The sequence below is a fragment of the Durio zibethinus genome, chromosome 8 (genome assembly GCF_047325235.1).
Source record: "Durio zibethinus cultivar Kanyao isolate XHJ-2024 chromosome 8, ASM4732523v1, whole genome shotgun sequence".
NCBI classification, from domain to species: Eukaryota; Viridiplantae; Streptophyta; class Magnoliopsida; order Malvales; family Malvaceae; genus Durio; species Durio zibethinus.
In genome coordinates, this window is record NC_143169.1 from 25,799,114 (window position 1) to 25,805,113 (window position 6,000).

At 33.2% G+C, this 6,000-nt stretch overlaps 1 pseudogene across 1 annotated transcript; it reads right to left on the reverse strand.

Annotated features, from left to right (window-relative positions):
• Positions 1 to 2,059: 2,059 nt before the first annotated feature.
• On the reverse strand, positions 2,060 to 5,794 carry LOC111278503 (cysteine-rich receptor-like protein kinase 10; annotated as a pseudogene). Its single transcript, XR_016344172.1, has 7 exons — positions 4,877 to 5,794; positions 3,896 to 4,005; positions 3,611 to 3,819; positions 3,300 to 3,510; positions 2,938 to 3,175; positions 2,449 to 2,599; positions 2,060 to 2,368 (listed from the first exon to the last, which is right to left on the reverse strand). The product of XR_016344172.1 is annotated as a cysteine-rich receptor-like protein kinase 10 (transcript).
• Positions 5,795 to 6,000: the final 206 nt, after the last annotated feature.

Genomic DNA, 6,000 nt, shown 5'->3' on the forward strand with positions numbered 1-6,000 from the left:
TTATTATTTTTTTTTTTTTATGATATCAGCTCAACTGCAGCTTAATTAACCTAAAGGTGAAGCTTAAATATTATGAGTTATAAATCCTAACAGGCAGTTACTATCGAGCAATTTCGGGGAAGAGACTTTCAAGTGAAGGTCATATATACTATTACAGACTTTCTTATTCAGAGTTTTCTGGTAAAACTATGTAGAAAATATAAATGCAACGAATTAATAGGTCTTACGTATCAATTAATGTGTGACTTTTGCGGTTGAAGTCGATTCTAACGCGCAGTTGAATATTATTTTCCCAACAAGACGCAAATGGAAAATTCAAGGGAAAGAAAACGCAAGAGAAAATCATTGATTCTACGTACAACTTCAGGCAAATAAAGAAATGGGCGGTAAACTTTATCAACAATTGGAGTTGTTCCAGGAAGGTACGTTTAGCCCTTTCACCACTCTAAAGCCGACGATGCACTGGATATCTTGACCTGGCCAAAACAGAAAGTTCAATGATCAACGAACGGCACTGGATATCTTGTCTTGTCTGAATTTGTCCATAAATATTAGAAGTACTAATAATGCTAAAATAACAAAAAAAAAAGTCTCTTAAATTTCATAACTTTAATTAAATAAAATTTTATATTTTTATTATTTAATTTCCACTCATATAATCTTTTAACATTTAATTTGTATGTAAATAACTTATTAAACTTTTAATTTATACATAAATAATTCCTTAATATAAATCATTCTTTTATTTTAAATGAAAACTTATTTACATACAAATCAAATTCTAAGAATTTATTTGGATAAAATAAAAATAAAAGAGTTTATTTAAAAATAATGAAATAATTCAAAGATTTTTTTTAATATTTTGGCTTAATAATAATTATGTCTTGCATACGTACTTGTGATACAATTATTAAAACCTGGTAAACTGAAATAGGTGTCGAGCATTTATGTATTAAAAGGGTGTAAATGTTAGATGGCCTATTAACAGAACAATCTCATCAGTAGTCTTGTTACATTTGGTTTAAACAAAAAGGAATAGAAATTTTGAACATTGAGCTTTTATCCTATCAAGAAGAATTTACAGTAGACAGATTAAATTCATCAATTTTTTTTACTCGGCTAAATATATTCCGCGGGCTGAGATATTAGATATTGTCATCTGATTTATTGATGAATCTGTTGCTGAAAGACTGGTCAACAGGAATTAATAATCTGCCAACAGGAAAATACAGGTCTTTTTGGTTCGGGAAGAGCAAATAAGGGTCCACTAGTTCCAGTTCTTTTCCTTCTTTACATGGTCGCCAGGCCTGCCAATGAATTCACATATATCAAATTTTAGACAGAAATATTGCACTGATGGGAAGGACACTTCAATTTTGATGACTAATAACAGGTATACCCACATATGCAAGATGTGTCTGGGCATGTTCCGTTTGGTAAAAACCACTATTTTTTTTTCCGGGCAATTTGAATCTTGACAATGATAGAGATGTTTTAATTCCTTGAGTTGGAGTCCCCATGAAATTTTTACTTCCAGCTGACTTTTACATTTGAATTGTAGACATCTACAAACTCGTAATAGAATGCTTCGGGCTCAAAATTAGCCATATCAAAATCGAGATCAAACCCCATAGGGTTATGACTTTTCTCATTACATATTTACATTTAGATTTCTTTGTTCCTCTGTGGAATTTGTCCCTAGCATCACATTCATCTAAAGGAGGTTTTTTTTGTTTCAATAATAGTATGTAGTTATTTTTATGTTTTATTTTTCAAAGTTCTTTAATCTTTTGGTCTAGTAAGTATAGTTTAATTTTAATAGTAAATGATTGAATGTAATTCTTTGAATAAAAATAGATACACTTTTGAAAAAAAATCCAATACATCTATAGCCATTTTTTTTTTCTTTTGTATATTGATATATGAAGATATCTCCTATTCTTTTGTTGAAAAAGTTTAAGTACATTTTATGGGTGTCATTCTGCCAAAAAAGGCTTCATAAGTGTTCAGAAGCTAGTATCCTTAGAATAGTGAAATAAAGGAAGATGCAACTAATCAATCACCGAGGTGACATATTTGAAATTGTAACCTCATTTACAGATTAGACTCTATCATTTGAAGTGGATTGAATTGGTTCTGCAACAACACGTCCAATAAAAAATGCAGGTTCTGCCGGTAAAGGAAGTGTTATGGTCTCGCTTGCCAACATGACAATCAAAGATGACATGGTAGGTCTGTCTGGTGGGTCTTCTTGGACGCACAACAAGCCGATGCGGATGCATTTAAGAACCCGAGTAGCCACACACGACTGAACAAGGAGCGGGTCTGTTAGCTCCATTCCTTGACCTTTAGACCATAGTTTCCATGCCTATAATGCTACTTAAAATTAGAATGGTACGCCACTACAGCCATCTATTTTTTGAAGACAAAGATAGGATAAAAACGTACAAACGTTAGGAGGCTTTCACCACACTCTGAATGATGAAAGCCATTGTTCCTTTTGCTGCTTATTATCTCTAGTAAAAGGACTCCAAAACTGAAAACATCGGATTTGATGGAAAAAAGTCGTTCCTTAGCATACTCTGGTGTCATGTGTCCACTATTTCAGTTCGTAGGAATAGATAAAATCAGGTTAGATTATGGAAATATCAGAACCAAGAATCGTTAAGTTTGAACATTATGCTGTCACAAATTTGAAGGTTGATTACAAATATTAGATAGTAAAGAACAGCCAGGTTCCTCTGGAAAATAAAGCTCAGCAAAGACTGTGATTGGATGTACTGGTGTTCCATTTTACGAGTTCATTGCCAATTCTTTCTTTTCAACAAAATTTTATTTGACACATATTCAATATAAAAGACCATTGTAAGAACCTAGATTGGTAAAAAAAAAAAAAAAGAATTGTGAGCCTAGAAGTGCATGGGATAGCGGACTGACTATGTTCTAACCACTCTATTTGTATTTGCTTCGCTTTGATTTCCACCAAAAATTCTTGCCATTCCAAAATCTGATATCTTTGGGTTCATCTCGTGATCTAGCAAAACATTGCTAGCTTTAAGATGCCTATGAATAATTCTAAGACGAGAATCCTCTTGTAAATACATGATGCCTCGGGCAATGCCATTAATAATGCTGAGGCGCTTCGGCCAATCTAGTTGCATACCAATGCTTGAATCTGTAAAGAACAACCCAAAAGAATAATAGTAGTTAGTTGATTTTTTACCATATTTCATGAAGAATCCTGCTAAAAAACAGAATGAACAAAGCAGAAACAAGAATTTTTTGTTTGAGGATCAAACCAGAAAGGAACATATCAAGGCTTTTTATAGGGCATGTATTCGTAGACAAGCAGTTTTTCGTTTTGTTCCAAGCAGCAGCCCAGCAGTCTCACAAGATTTCTATGTTGTAGTCTGGCAATTAACATGACTTCATCTTGAACTCATGTAACCCTTGCCCAGAAGTTCTAGAGAGCCTTTTAACTGCAATTTTTTTACCATCTGCCAATTTACCCTAAAAGGAGGAATGAAAAAGCATCATAAAAGAATTAATTTTGTGAAGTTGAAGAGGTGCATCTTATACTAAAAATATAATACTCCATCACCATGGTTACCTTGTATACAGGGCCAAATCCACCTTCTCCAAGTTTATTTTCATCACAAAATTGTTTCGTTGCTGTTTGTAAACTATCTAACTGAATCGAAGGGAACTCCTGAAATCTCACCCCACTCTTACCTTGAAAATTTTCACCTGAGTACTCGTCGCCAACTCTTCCTCCTAATGCAAGTAACTGAACTTCTTGGATGTTATGATCTATATTTACTTCAAGAGAAAACAATTAATTGGCATAACAATTGAATCGAGAAAAAATGAAGTTGAAGTAAAATCCAATGCATACCTTGAAAATTTCTCCTTCTCCAAAGGAAAATACTTCTAGAACAGAACAGAGCGGAGTGACGCCAAAAATCCCGGATAAACTTGCAACAATAGGAATCCACTTTGATTCGCCTTGTTTGACACCTGCTAAGTCTGTTACTCCAAAACAAAGCTATCTTTCATTTGATTTTTAGTGGAATAAATTTCTTATTTTTATATTCTTCCTGCTGTTTCTATTTTGCAGATATTAATTAATCTGTTATCAGTTTCTGTAGCAGGTATTTTTCCTACTTTCTTTTTTGATGGATGAAAATTTCAGTAATTAAAAATTAGGCAAGCTAAAATGAAGAGTTTTCATTGTGATAAAACAGGTTATATAAATCGATATTGTAAAATCTTAAAGCAATAGTAAAAAGATGAGAAAAACAAAAGTTCAGGTAATGGTAATGTTACAACAATAAATTCATATAATAATTTAATTATTTTGATTTATACATATGATGATTGTAATCATATTGATGATCCAAACATTTATTGAATAGTTGATATAACAACGACCTATTATTGTGTTTCTAAGAGGAAATTGTTTAAAATTTACAAAGCAATATGAGTGTGCATTATTGGGATTGGTAATATTATTATACAAATTAGTATTGCATGTTGATTTTAAGAAATGTTAGACAGATTCTGAATATAAAAATAAATTTGTTTGTTATTAATATCCTTAATAAAAAAAAATATTTCATAGGTAATACACTAAGAGTATCGAAATTAGGATTGTTTCTGGAGGCTCGAGATTAATGTTTATTTATATTGCTTTATACCTTTTTATATTCTCTAAATTTATAATAGATTTTTTCTCTCATATATGGATGTAGGCAATTGAATCTAACCATGTTCAATATGACCTCTTACTTATGATTTATTTTGTGTTAATCTTATCGTGGAATTTATTTCTGTTTAAAAAATCCAACAAAATTCTCTAGCATCTGGTGATACTAACCTTTTGAGCCACTTGTTTTGTTTACTGAAGGAAGGGATGCTTCTGATTCAACTCCAGGATTCTTGATTATCGTAGTGTTTGTTGATTCGTCTCGAGGTTTTCCATAAAATGGATATATCTCATACCTGATGTTACAGCGTGGTCGTAAAACTCTCGCACCTTGTTTTCCAGTCGCGAAAGATGGGATTGCAGCAATTGAGCTAAGTAGACAAGATTGACAGTCAGCAACTAACAAATCAGGGGTGCATTGAACAAGTCAATACAGCGTCATGAAATTTGAAACATTAACTTCTGTAGCTGGATACTTGTGGTTAGAAACATTTGAAAGCATCGCATTCAGATTGTCGAAAGTCTCGGCCAGACTGTTTTCATATTTATCAAAGCCCGTTGCATTTGCAGTATTATTCATATAAATAGAAGGTGATAGGTCCATGAGAGAGGAGAAAAATCTATAGGAATAGCGCACTAGACATTCAACATACCATATTATCGCTTCTTTGTTACCAGGGCACCGCTTCACCATCTCAGCGCGTGCATTGTTAATGCACCGTAGGCAGATATCGGGGTTCAACATCACCTCTACGGAGGAAAAGGCCATAAATCTTGCCTGGATTATCCCCGACCGTATCGTTAAAGAAACCATAAATACTTCCTTGGCCATAAAGCATCCCGCTGAGAAGGCGCTGAAGGTTGTTATCGAACTGGCTGGAACGATTATAATTAGATCTTCCCCGGTAACTTGCAGAGAGATAAGTCGGCTGCATTTCGGACATGTTTTGTGAGATTACAAGGAACGGAGAAGAAAGAAAGAAGAGCAGGTAAAATGCTCCTGAAACAGAAAGAACAACATAATAGTGCATCATCTTCTTCCAATGTTTTTCAATAATTCAGAAATCTGAAGTTTTGAGTGTCAGAATTTATCCGGAATGGGTTATAAACTGAGTCTTCTGACTAGTTCACTTCCACAACTCCCGTCTGCAGAAGAAATTATCTTCACGTTCTTTTGCCTTTTTTGACCAAACTCGAATTATCTGTACTGTTTTCTCCAATGCCAAAAATAATATTATTAATTGTTTTGATCAACATGAAAATTTTTTATTAATTATTTATGTTACGTCGTCACC